This window comes from Rhinatrema bivittatum, chromosome 18 (assembly GCF_901001135.1).
Source record: "Rhinatrema bivittatum chromosome 18, aRhiBiv1.1, whole genome shotgun sequence".
Classification (NCBI taxonomy): Eukaryota; Metazoa; Chordata; class Amphibia; order Gymnophiona; family Rhinatrematidae; genus Rhinatrema; species Rhinatrema bivittatum.
The window spans coordinates 48,039,366-48,053,737 of NC_042632.1; positions in this window are offsets into that span (position 1 = coordinate 48,039,366).

The following is a 14,372-nucleotide window of genomic DNA, read 5'->3' on the forward strand; positions in this document are numbered from 1 at the left end:
AGACTAGTTGATGGAATGGGCAGAAGGTTATCTCCTGATCATATCTGCCTCTCACGTTGCAGGAAAAGACTAGGTAAAAGTGACTTTCTCAGTGGAGAGAGTCTGGATCCAGGAGAGTGGGTGTTGTCAGCTAACTGTGGATTGCTGAGGCCTTACATTCCTAGACCTGCTGGCGGCTTCTCGAAATGCAAAGGTTTCTTGCTTCTACAGTCGCAGGAGAAATCCATGGTTCCTGGGAATAGATGCTCTTGTATTGTTCTGCTTGGAAGAGTCATGCCTTTTCCTCTGTGGCCCTTGCTGGGCAGGATAATTCGCAATCGAACTGGCCAGGAGTCCCTGGTATGTAGATTTGTAATGACTCCTGGTGGAGGCCTCCATCTTCTGCTGCACATGGATCTACTTCAGGGAACAGTTCTTCACAAGAATCGACTTGATTTTCTTACGTTTTGGCCTTTGAGAGGGCTCACCTGTTAAAACGTAGTTATTCCTCTGTGGTGTTTGCCACTTTACTCCATGCTCACAAGTTCACTTCCTTGGCTTATGTATGTTTGGAGAGTGTTTGGAGCCTCGTGTGAGGAGCAGGATGTCTTCCTTGTTCAGTTAAGATCCCTCTCATTCTGGATTTTTTGCAGGATGGGTTGAGTAAAGGCTTGGCCCTTAATTCTTTGAAGGTGTAGGTTGTGGCTCTTGCCTGGTGAATGGTGTATCCTTGTCTCATCCTGATATGGCCTGAGTGGTTTTTTTTTAAGGGAGTGAAAAGACGGATTGCCTGTTCTCCACAGTGGGAGTAAGCAGTCCGGCTTCGCAGGCTACCATAGCTCGTTGGATTAAGGAGGTGGTCACAGCTGTGTATGTGGCTGCTGGAAAGCTGTTGCCTACTCAGGTTAGGGCCCATTCCACTAGGGCTCAGGCAGGGTCATGTGTGGGGATTAAGTCGGTCTCCTGTCTATCTGCTGAGCTGCAACATGGTTCTTAAATTTTTTTCCTAGGTTTTATCGTCTGGATGTGTAGGCCTGGGAGGATGCAACCTTTGCATGTGTGGTATTGACTGGCTGGACATCAGTCTACATGCTAGGAAATCACTTACCTGACAAATTCATTTTCATTAGTGTAGACAGATGGACTCTGCTTCCTGCCCTCGGCTGCCATAAGTGTCAGTAGTCCTTGGCTCCCAAGCGATTACTGGAAGTGTCCATGCAGTCCCTAGCTTGGGATACCCAGAATATTATGTGAATTCAGTGTGTTTGGTTGGTTGAGTACAGTTCTATTTTTGTGTTTTGCTAGTCTGTCCACACTGCTTTTGAAGAGAATACTAGCAGGCTGGGGTCACTGTAGGGTTGCTCAATCTCCCATCTGCTGGCAGGGGTGCATAAATCAACTGGTCCTGAGTTCATCTATCTAAACTAAGGAAAACAAAATTATCAGGAAAGTAATTCCTCCATTCCACAGCTGGCCCTTGTAGACACAGGGATTTGGTTTTTTGAGCTTATCAAAAGCATCGACAACAGATCTTTCATAGACCCTTTCTGCTGCTGCAAATCCTTGGAACTGAAGTACCGTATACAGTAACAAATTTACTGCTTACGGAAGGAATGTGTTAGATGAGATCCTTGTAATAAGAGCTGCAGCCCTACTTGGATGTAATTGAATATAACCTTAATGTATTTCCTCTAAACATGATTGGCTAGGGTGTGGTGGGGAAAGGTTTCTTAATCCAGTCCTTGGATACAGATTCTGTACGTAAGTAGAGGGTCTTCACTTGCTAGAAGCTCACTAATGAGACTACGTTGTGAGGCTAGGTAAGTATTCTGGTCTTAGGCATTAGTGCAGTTGAAGAGGAGAGTACCACATAAGACATTTGACATCACTAAGCAGGCACGAAGAGAAAGAGAGCCCCCTCCGTCTGCTTGAGCCCGTTTCGCTTGAAATACTGGGAGAGAAGGGAAGCAGGGGTGTTAGGGTTTCCAGGAGTGTAGCATTTGTCAGTAATTCTGGACATTAGAACTGGGCAATCCTGCCTTCTGATTCTCCTCTCTGAATGGTAGGGGGTGGCAGGTAGGCACATTCTTCCTCTGTTCTGCTCTGGGAGAGCAGGGCCCCCTACCAGCAGCATTGCACTCTATTTGCATGGCTCAGCCTGTGCTCGCCTTCCTTATTTACAAGTTTTTATATACAGCTGCTCGTGCTGTTCATACTACATCCATCGTGAAACATGCAATCACAAAAGGCAAGTGTATCACTCAACTGCTTTCAACAAAATTACAGAAGAAATTAAAGCCAGTGGCTCCTGCAGGTGGCAGCAGCTTCCACAGCATGCTCCTTTAGTAGTAGGTGGAGCAGTTCCTCTTGCACCTCAGAAGATAGCAGTAAGCCAGAGTACTTTTCAGCCTCTTCCATGCTCCTTCTGCAAGTGTTACTTAAATCCCTCCCTTCCATTTCTGTCACTTATCCAGACTAATAGTAGCTGGGGCACAAGACCATGCACTTAAGGCAGAAGTTGCTATGAGGGCTTCGGTCTGCAATCAAAAGTGGTTTAAAATGTTCACAAGCCAGATCTGGTCTGTAGTTTTAATACCGCTACAAGCTTTTTACATAAATGTCATGCTGAGCTCAATACTGTCACACAAGCAGCTACTACTGGAAAGAGAATTCCTGAACTTCCAGAAGTAAGGTGGCAGGCCCCAAGCTTTCCTGGTTAAGAGGGGACCTGTCCGCTAGAAACAGAACATGATGGCAGAGAAAGATCATAGGCCTGTCCAATGTGCCACTCTACTATTAGGTTTGCCAAACTCATCTAGCACCAAATTTCATAGGTTGTGCTGCTTCAGCTTGTAGAAAACCAAGCTAAACAGGGTTGACATCCCAGCAATGCTGGGTGAGGATCCCTACCTGTAGTGCTGGGGTGATTTTGCCTGGGCAGAGGTGGGGAGCTGATTGCCCCATAGGACTGATGCTACTGCACAAGAGATGCTGAAGTGGAGCCCTGCTAGACTGCTGGGTGTGAAGAAGAGAAGCAGTAGCAGTGCCTGCTGTTGTAAGAAGAGCCCCACAGCACTCAAGCCTGATGGAGGACCTGCTGTAACCTGCCACCAAGGATATAGACAACCAAACACAAGCTGTGGGAAAACTCACTACCCTATGGTTATTCTACATGATCACCACCACCTTCCTCTTTACACTATTGGGTGTCCTTAGCCTTTATTTAAAATTTAAGTGCATCCCTAATATGATCTATACATAATATCAACAATGCTAATATGGACAAATAGCTAATAATCTGCAGTAACTGTCAAATTTTTTCCCCATCTCTGCAATCATCACTATATAAAAGTAACCATCAACTGTTAGGAAAGCGCCAGGTCTTTAACTACTTTTTTTCTGGAAAGCTAAATAATTCCTTTCCAACCTCACCAATGGTCTTTCCCTTGTCCATGTAGAATAGCGTTAGAGGGCCAGGCTGATGCAGAGCAGGAACAGGGCATAAATGGTGCAATTCTCCATCATGGTCAACCAGTCTTGCTGGCTTAGGGGCACCTACTTAATCTTAAGCCTGTGTTTAAGGTACTTTCCTACATTAGTGTGTGTTTATTAGTGCAAATCTTTTTGTGGTGTCCTCCCTTTTAGTAATTTTTTTTCCTCCATGGACAAGCACAACAAATGAGCCACACAAGCTGGATGTTATTTTAAAGCATTGATGTTGGTACTCACTCCTTGCCCAGAAACTTCACCTGTGTGCTGGGCATGTGTGAAGTTCCACATCGGTGCTGCTGTGTGCCCCTCTACTTAATTGTGTCTATATCATGAATAGTCACATGGTCTTTCCTTTCTTGTCTGCTGCAATAGAGAAGAAACCACAATAAACTTTGAAGGAAAAATTGTGGACATAGAACAATGAATAGTGTCCTCAATCTTCCTTTTAAAAAGCACTTTTAAAGCGTGTGGCACATTCTTTCCCAATATAGAATCTAGCACATCAGCATGAATTGTTCCTTTGCTTAAATCTGGATCATGGCAGAATATCGCTAAGGGCACAGGACTATCAAGATCTACAGTTTGAGATATGAGCTCAAAAAGCTGCTTATTGCACAAAAAGTCAAAACAAACATTTTGCTTTCCATCATTAGACACTTCAGACTCCATGAAATCACAGTAAGTCACTGGCATAGAGGAGCCATAGTACTAGAGCCCCTTGCCCAAGGCAGTGTGACAAACAGTGTGGGCCATTCACATTGAATGGCAGTGCAGAGGCAAATTGCAGCAACTCATTTTCATCGAAGCAGCATCCCCTATCTTCAGCACAAAGCCTTGCAGAACAAGGTGTATTCATCTGCAGCAACCAGTGCAAAGTCTTTGGTGCATCTGAAATATGCCGAGTTTTGGTGCAGAAGGTACAGTGTAGAAAATAACCTGCAAAATATAGATGCAGACAATTCCATAATATGCCTACACGGGCTACCTTTGCTTTAATGAGGATTCCCTCTGAAGATCAAAAAACCAACATTTCCATTCATCAACTACCAGATTCCTTCATTTGTCATTATGCCTCTGTATCACTCCACGGTGAAACCGCACCTTGAATACTGTGTACAATTCTGGTCACTGCATCTCAAAAATGATAGTGGTGATGGAGCTGGAACAGAGAAGGGCAACCAAAAGGATAAAGGGGCTGGAACGGCTCCCCTATGAGGAAAGGCTGAAGAGGTTAGGGCTGTTCAGCTTGGAGAAGAGATGGCTGAGAAGGGGATGTCATAGAGGTCTTTAAAATCATGAGGGGTCTAGATCAGGTAGATGTGAATTGGTTATTTACTCTTTCAGATAATAAGACTAGGCACTCCATGAAGTTAGCAAGTAGCACATTTAAAACTAATCAGAGAAAATTCTTTTTCACTCAATGTGCAATAAAGCTCTGAAATTTGTTGCCAGAGGATGTGATTAGTGCAGTTAGTGTAGCTGGTTTTAAAAAGTTTGGATTATTTCATGGAGGTGATGTCCATTAACTGCTATTAATCAAGTTGTCTTAGATAATAGCCACTGCTGTTACTGGCATTGGTAGCATGGGATCTACTTAGTGTGTGGGTACTTGTGGCCTGGATTGGCCTCTGTTGGAGACAGGATGCTGGGCTTGATGGACCCTTGGTCTGACCCAGTATGATGTTGTGAAAAATGATGTAAAGTAATGACCACGTAGTGAACCAAGATTCCAAAAACCTATTCTACAGTGCTTAAGAGAAGAGTTAAAAGTTAAGGTTCCCCCTGTCTTATCTTATGAAAACAGAGTCAAAACTGTTGGAAGAACCCATTGAGGTTTCTTCAGAAGTAAAATTGTGAGCGTAATGTTTCATCATAGTTGGAAGATTCTCCAATTTCTTTCGCCTCAAATATATATACCTGGAAACCATTTACTAGAAATGTCATTGGCTCCATCTCTAGTGGACTATTACAACTTGTTTCTTTTTATGAATATGAAAATCTAAATGTATCTTTAAAATAAAAGTAGCAGGTTTGAGAACCACTTTATCCTGCTAAGAAGGACAGTAAAGGGTGAGAGTGGCTTAGGCATAGCAGTATAGAGTGGAGAAACAGGGAGCCCGGATGGGCTGCTTGGTCCTTGCTGAGCGAGTTGGGTTAGTCTGTGCAACCACTTGCATTAACATGTTTGAACCTGCCTCCACGTCCCCTGCTGTCTACTTTTCCGTAAAACGTGATGGGATTGTAGCATCACGGAGCCTAGCAATCCTGAGGCAAGTAATGACCTTGGCTTTCTGAAACCATCCCAATTTTAGGAAGAAGACCTGATCTAGAATACACTAACCACTGATTCCTGTCAGGGCTCCCCAGGAGTAGGGTGTGATAAGTTCAGGTAGCCAACTAGCAGGGAACACATCTCATCCTGCCCTTTTTCTTTTCATAGTTTAGAAACTGATCAGGTAAAACTGCAACTCCAGATGACCCAGTTAGAGCTATTTTCCTGCAGATTTCACCCCTTTGCCTGCCCTCTATTCTCGGTGTGATTCTCTTGCTAGGCCTCAGCTTGGGAAGCCCTGGCTTGGTGTTTGCCTACTAAACTGAAATCGGGAGAGGGGCTGACAACTAGGAAGCTTGCTCGTGTTTTGAAACACAGAAGGGTGTGCTCATTTTCCACGGTATCGGGACGTTGGCAGAGCATTTGGCCAGTGCTGATTAAACAGTGCAATGGGTGTGACTGAGCCAAAAATTTCAAAAACTTCACTGTTTTTGCCTCCTGCATGAAATATAAATCAGAACTAAAGCACTACATGACTCATATTGTTCAAACTACTCACCTGATTATAAAAAAAAAATAAAAAATTTTCCTGGTACTGTCACTTTAAATTTTTTTCTTATAAGACCAGCGTGGATCCTGCATTACGTGGCATCATTACGGTATCTCGATGTGTAGTCAAGGTTATGATCCAGGCTGGCTACTTATTAATACAGAGAGCTTCTTGAACCTTGCCTTAGTCATCCAAGTCGCACCTCAGCATTTCCTTATGAAAAAGGTAAGGCCCATATCCAGAGCACCAGTCTCTCCTGCAACTGTTTATCTGGCATTATGGTTCAGCTTTACACTCACACACTGCTGCCCTTAAAAGTGGGCAGATTGTAAATACACATGAAATGGAAAATGCAAAATCAGCAAGCTTAGGTGTAATTTGAAAAAGCAGCCAGACGTGAGAAAAATGCTGGTTATCTTAGCCCTGCCCATCCTCTACAGCCATATGCGTTCTGCTTTACAAGTTATTAAAGGCAGCTATTTAATTAGACAAATTACTTTAAGCTTTACTGTCAAAAATGTACCATGCTGCTGATTCTCAGGGTAGGCTGTAGATTGGAAGCAAGGTGCAAATAACAGTGGCCCAAGGAAGGGGGCAATTCCTAGACTTCTACCCCTCCAGCTCCAGAAGCAGAGTGATACATTGCAGGAGCACCTTGCCCTACTGGAAGTTGGGACTTCATAGGAGAGATGAAATATAACATGGACAAGTGCAAGGGGATGTATACGGGGAAAAATAACCCTTGCTGTGTTTACATGCTAGGGTCCACGCTTGAAGTTACCACCCAGGAAAGAGATCTAGGCATCGTAGTAGAGAATACAGTGAAATGGTCGGTTCAGTGTCCTGTGGTGGTCAGAAAAGCAAACAATGTTAGGAAGGGAATAGTGAATAAAATGGAAAATGTCATAATGCCTCTATCGCTCCATGGTGAGTCCGTATCTTGAATACTCTGTGCACTTCTCGTTGCCGCATCTCAAGAAAGATATAGCTGCACTGGAGAAAGTGCAGAGAAGTACAAACTTAGGGGCTGATGCAATACAGTGCACTCAGCCTAGCGCACATTTAGTTCTCCGATATTGACGCCTGCCTGGAGCAGGCGGTAATAACTAAGCGCATGTAAAAAAAAGTACAGAAAAGCCTGCTTTTCTGTACCCTTTTTTTTTCTACTTAAGAAAAAAAAATACCTCGGCAGACCGCCGCGTTATGAAGACCGACGCCAGTGTCAACTCAGCGTCCGTTTCCATTACTGGTAGATGGCCGGTGATGAAAACCGAGGCCGAGTTTACCGGCGTCTGTTTTCGTAACTGGCAGCCTCCACGGGTTCGTGTTAGCAAAGGGGCGGGCAAGCGACACTAGTGCCTCCTTGCTAGCGTGACCCCTAATTTGCATACAGCAGGGCACCCCCCCCTTGCGGGTGCCTTGTGTGCATTAAGAAAGTGGACGCTGACTTTTCAGCGCCCGCTTTCCGTGTTTTATTTTGCATCTGCCCCTTCGATTGTGAGCCCTCTGAGGATAGGGAAATACCTGCAGTACCTGAATGTAATCTGCTTTGAAGTTCTGAAAAAAGTGGAATATAAATAAATAAGGTGGCACAGCTCTCCTATGTGCAAATACTAAAGAGGTTAGGGCTGTTCAGCTTGGAGAAGAGACGGCTGAGGGAGGATATGATGGAGGTCTTTAAGATCATGAGAGGTCTTGAACGGGTAAATGTGAATCGGTTATTTATTCTTTAAGATAATACAAGGACTAAGGGGGGTATTCCATGAATTTATCAAGTAGCACATTTAAAACAAATCAGAGAAAATTCTTTTTCATTCAATGCGTAATTAAGCTTTGGAATTCATTGCTGGAGGATGTGATTACGGCAGTTAGTGTAGCTGGGTTTAAAAACTGTTTGGATAAGTTCCTAGAGCAGAAGTCCATAAACTATTAATCAATAAGGATTAGTAGCTTTAATGTTTGGGTACTTGCCAGGTACTAAGCAAAGGCCTAGGGCATCTAACAAATCAGAAGAAAAACTGTGGAATGTCTAAGTAATTATAAAAGTAATTCAATATAAAATATTTTTCTGTAAAAGAGCACATTATCCGGCGACGTTGTCGCTATTTCCCTGAACTGAAGGAACAGCTTGTGCACGTACCTGGTAGAGTCTAGTGACGAATACCACAAGGCGGAGACGGTGAACGATGAACGGGAGCAGGGAAACGCAGTGTTTTTACTTCATAGGATCTAGGAAAGAGGCCGGAGGGAATGGATGGGACAAATGAGAAACGCCATGCTGGCTCCCACCAGGGCTACCTGGAAATTACCTGGCAAACCCCAAGACGAAAGTCTGTTTTCTGTTGCAATCCCCGATCATTAAGAGATGGAGAAGCCAAAATGTAGCTGGCTAGGAATTATTTGCGGACCTGTCTATCACAGGTCCAAACCTTTTGCAAACCCAGTTCTATACTGCTAGCCTTAACCTCAAGCACGTTTTCTGGCAACAAGTTCCATAACTTAATGGTGTGCTGACTGAAAAAAAATGCGTTTTAAATTTGCTGGCCCCTTCGTGTTAGGGAGCGGCCTCTAGTCTTCGTACTATTAGTTTAAATAACCATTTCCTATTAACGTGTTCCTTACCACACATCATTTTACAAACCTCTTTCATCAAGCTGAAGAGCCCTAACCCGTTTATGCTTTCTTCGTAAGGGAGCCAGTCCCTCCACCTTCATTTTTTTTGCTGTCTTCTGAGTCTGCTGTATCGTTTATGAGGTGCTCCCTGTCCTAACGGTTTGGCCGCACTGTGGATCAATACAGAGGTGGTGCTATATTTCCAGTTTGGCTTTCTGTTCCTTTCCAAATAATTCCTAGCGCTGCCTTTACTTTTCTGGGGCAGTGAACATGGTGTCGACAATGACCCCCCCCGCAGTCCTGATCTGGAACCCAGCACTGTGCGCCCGGAGCCGGGATTGTGCATCGCTTTGCCCCTGTCCACATTTAAATGTCACCTGCCATTTAGATGCCCACTTCCCCAGCCTCGCAATGAGGGTGGCCGTGACCATTTGTGTGAAAGGATATCTTGATAACCTTGCCATGGATGATTAAGGCACAATGGCCTCTTTTGTTTTTTTTAATGTCCAAAATAGCAGCAAATAAAGTGGCTTTCAAAAGTCCTATACACAAATGTTTTAAGACGTAGGCACCAGAAGGTTCTCTAGAAACTGCAGAGGGGCATTATTTAGCATCAAATGGATGCAACCTGCCTGTGCCTCTGCCCACATTTTCCCCAGGACTGAGCTCTGACTGGATAATCCGGACAGCTGGACACCAGTAGCCTCATTTGTAGCCACCACAGTAACATTGGATTGGCAACGAAAAAAAGAATTCTGATTCTGCTGGGCACTATCTGCAGCATTCACATAAAGAAATCATTTTACATGCCAGCTACACAATGTACTAGAGAGTATCTCTGAGTATCAGTAGATAAATCCCCTTCATGGAGGAAGGATGAGCCAGCTCTAAGGTTCTCCCAAATGAGCGCAGTTTCCATAGGAGCCAACAGCCACGCAATTTCCATAAATAGCATCTGGGCATAGGCATTGGTGCCAAACACGGACAGGGCTTTTATTTTTGGCTGCTGTGTGGAAAACTGAAAGTGACTGTGACTGGTAAAAGCTGAACTAAGGGATCTCTTCCAAGTCCACTGTAGCTTTTTATTTTTTAATGTATTTATTTAACGAATACAGCGCATACAGAACCCAGTGCAGAACCTAACCATTAAAATACAACAATACTGATACAGCCTTTTTTTCTTTTCTTGGTATCCTAAAGACAACCACAGAAAAGCACAACACGAGCATTCACACAGACAGCACAATCGGTTCACAGTGTTCAAGACCAGGAAGCTTGCTTCTTCCAATAACGCATCCTTACATCCCAGCCCCAAAGCTTCCCCATGCAAGCTCGATAATGCTTAGACTCCAGTCTATCTAATCGAATGCACATGCCAAAGAATTTTTGGGATGGCAAGGAGTCTTTGATCCCAAACTTTAAAATACATGAGTTTTGTCTGTAAAATGGAAATTTCAGCAAATTGGGAGAGTCCTTTAGGTCAGGGTTGCTCACATCGGTCCTAAGGCCCTTTCCCCCCCCCCCCCCCCCAGCTAGTTGGGTTTTCAGGATATCCCTCAGGAATATGCATGAGATTTAGTTGCATGCACTACCTCCTGGAAACCGGACTGGCTGAGAGGGCTCATAGGGCCGCTTTGAGCACCCCTGCTTTAGGTAACGTTAATGCCCAAAGTCCTAGAACCCAATAGAAGCTTCTTCACCATGAAATGGCAGCTTGACATAAGCAACCTTTTCTGTAGTAGATAGAGCTATAACATATAGTAATGGATTAAAGAACCTTTCAGCATTTCACACTTAATACATAAATTAGAATACATAAATCCAGCCAACATCGTCTATCTGCTGTAAAATACAAGTAAATAATGTTCCCAAATCTTCAGTGGAAATATTGGTTCCTATCTCATTATTCCATTGCAAAGTTAATCTTGATATAATAGGTATGTCTCGGGACTTATCAAAATGAAATCTTAGTGTATCTATATCCCATTAACCCTATTAAGTGTGTCAAAGAGTTAGACTGAAAGAGCTTGGTCATTGCTGCTTCAGTCCCCAAACCTGTAAGAAGCATAAGCACGTTGCTTGGGAATAGGGGAATCCTATTGTAGCTGTTCAGAGGAGAAAACTGTATAACAAGCTAGGCAATTCATATCTGATATTGCTATTTGTCATTCATGCCTGCCCCTAAAGAAAAGAAACTCTGCATTCCCCACTAGTGACAAAAAGCTCCAAACCAATGAGGAAGATCCCCAGCAATGTACATTTCCCAAGCCTTTCTAACTACATTTAATAATCCAAAGGCACTTTCAAATCAGGAGAATGGAATACTCCCCAAAGTGAATGTGGGAGCTCAACCAGCCCTGGGGTACAAAACTGATCATTCTCTGTTCTCCACTCCCAACCAAATTTCACCTGCCATGCCTCATTCTAAAATCATTCCTTACGGCTTGATAACAAGTTCTCTTAGCTTTAGCCCTACAAGGAAAATGTGTCTTTACATAGTAGCCAGCAAGGCAACATCTGCAACTTATAAAGCAGCTTGGGTAATAGCACCATTATAAATAAAGCACATCTGCCAAATAAAGAGAATCACATTCATGTTTGCAGTTGTTGTTGAAAATTGTTTATTAAAGGCTTGATGAATTTCAACCCCAGGTAAGTTAGACCAGAAACCCATTTCACAGGGAAATCCCCTTGCCACTGCGCTCCTATGACAACATCTATTTAGGTAGCACATCTGATTTGTTGAAATTGACCAGCAAATTTGCTAAGATCCTGAAAACTACACAATATTATGCTTCGAGATTCATGAGGGTTAGCTCTAAACTGAGGGATAGCATCAGCAAACAAACATCTTCTGCTCTGAGTTACTCACCCGAAAACCTTTTTATCATAGGATACCTTCTCAATTTAGTTGCTAAGGGTTCAACTGTTAAGAGGTGGAGATAGTGGGCATCCCTGCCTAGTGCCACCTAACAAATTAAAAGGAGCACAACGCTTGGCAATTGATCATGAGCTTTGCCTGGGAATTAGTGTACAATAATGGCAACCGCTGAATAAAGCTCTCAGAAAAATCATATTGTCTGAATAGCCAGAACACATTTCCGCTGAACCCTATTGAAGGCCTTTTCTGCATACAAACTAATAGGCCTTTCTCACGTGTTGGTGTTTTATCCCAGAAAGCATAAATTCATTTGTGAACATTGCATACCCCATGTACCTTCCACAAACCCCACTTGATCTGGAAGGACTAAGTCTGGAACTATTGCACTTAATCTGCTAGCTAATATCGACGCCAGGATCTTCATATCAACATGGGCCTATGGTTCTCTGACTTCGATAGCAGGTCTTTGCCGTTCTTAGGAAACACTGTGATAATAGCTTGATTGGCATCAGACTGGAAAAAGCCACGCCGCAATGACAAATTATATAATTGCAACAAAAAAATCAAGCAAATTACTATGAAGCTTCCTATAAAATTCAGAGCCAAGTCCATCCACACCAGGAGCTTTACCAAGTTTTAGGTACTTTCCAACAGAGAAATAGGTTCATCCAGTCTGCTCTGTAATTATCAGCAGTATTATGCTCAGCATACAATTTACTGTAATAATCCAGGAAGAGTTTGGCCTTCACTTCTCTTCCTGAGAGCATCTGCTGCTTGTCACAGTCATTGCACCTCTTCTCATTCTTTCAGCTAGTGACATCAATCCCAGTCCTGACCCTCCATTCCATGGCAACCGCCACCCCATTTGAGTATTTCAAGGTGCTTATCCTACCCCCCCCCCCCCCCCCCCCCACCTCCTTCTTGCCTCTCCTTTGACTTCCTAATGTACCCCGTGGATCGCCTGCTCTATTTCCAGTATTCACGATCTCTCTCTCATTGCCTCCATCTTCTTGCTTTGACTGAAACCTGGCTTTCCCCTGAGGACTCTGCTTCGGTTGCTATTCTCTGTCATGAAGGTTATAATTTCTCCCATACACCATGCTCTGTAGGCCACAGTGGGGGTGTTGGGCTGCTGCGCTCCTCTTCCATTTCCTCTAATCTTTTGCCTCCTCTGAGGTCCGCTCAGTTTTTTCACCCCACTTTCATTCCAGGTAAGTTGTAATCTATCTTCTTCTTTCCTTGCCGACTTTGGTTCCCGCCTGCCACGCTTTCTTCCTTTCCTGAAATCACAGAGGAGGAAACTGCCCATCTTCTCACTATATGTTCCTAGGACCCCCATTCCCACCCATCTCCTCAGTTCTATCTTCCCTACAAATATTCCATCCATCTGTCACATCCTCAGTTGTCTATTTGATGCTATGACTGGACCCATTTTTCTTCAACTATGCTGTGATCCCAACACTCCTCAAAAACCCCTCACTGAATCCTTTTCGCCCTGCTATCATCCCATCTTCCACTTTTTTCACATCCAAACTTCGTGAATGTGCCGGTTCACCTCCACTGTCTTGACATTTTTTTGTCTCAAGTCAAGGCTCTCTCCTGAGCCCTCTTCTCTTTTCATTTCTTCCCTTGGTGCTCTAATCTCTTCTTATGGCTTTCAGTATCACTTTTATGCTGATAACTCCCAAATCTATCTCTCTGTACCAGAAATTTCATCAAGAATCCAATGCTAAATCTCAGCCTAAGGGTCTGACATTGCTGCCCGGATGTTCTGCCTCCATATTAAACTTAACATGGCCCAAGACAGAACTTGTCTTTCCCTCTTCTTCTGTCTCTCATCCTCCAGGGTTCCTTGGCCTATGAACTTGGGGTTATCTTTGATGCCTCTATTTCCTTTTCTGCTAAAGCATGTTTCCTTCTCTATTGCTGTGTTCAAATCCATCTTTTCCTTTCTGCGCATACAACCAAAATTTGTATCCACTCTCTTATCTCCCGCTCAGACTACTGCAACTTGTTCTTTGCCGGCCTCCCACTGAATCCTCTTTGTCCACTACAATCGATTCAAAATTCGGCTGCATCACTGACCCTGTAACTCCGATGGTTCCCCATCCACTTCTGCATAGCTTCTTTTGCCTATAAATGCAAGCATGCTGATTGCTCTGAGCTGTGTCCTTCTCCTCCACTGCTAACTCCTGGCTCCATGTCGTCTTGCTGCGCATGGGACAGACTTCCTGATTCTAGGGGTTAGGCTCCTTCTCTGGCCCTATTCAAATCCAGTCTTAAACCAACCTTTAAGAGGCCGCTTTTAATCCTTAAACCCTTCTTCTCCCGAAGTTTGTCATGAATAGATGGTCTAGTGGCATTTTTAAAAATGCTAAATAGTAGTAGTAGTAGTAGTAAATCTGGGGGAATGGGTTGACCAAATATCCACATATTCTGTAGCCAGAGTGCGCGCGCGCCCGCCCGTGAGGACGCACCATGCCGCCTTTGCGTGCGCGGCCCGGCGTGAGAGAGGGGAGGGGGGGCGGGCAGTGGTCTGTGACGTCACGCGAGGGGCGGCGCCGCGCTATAAACCCACAGGGGGC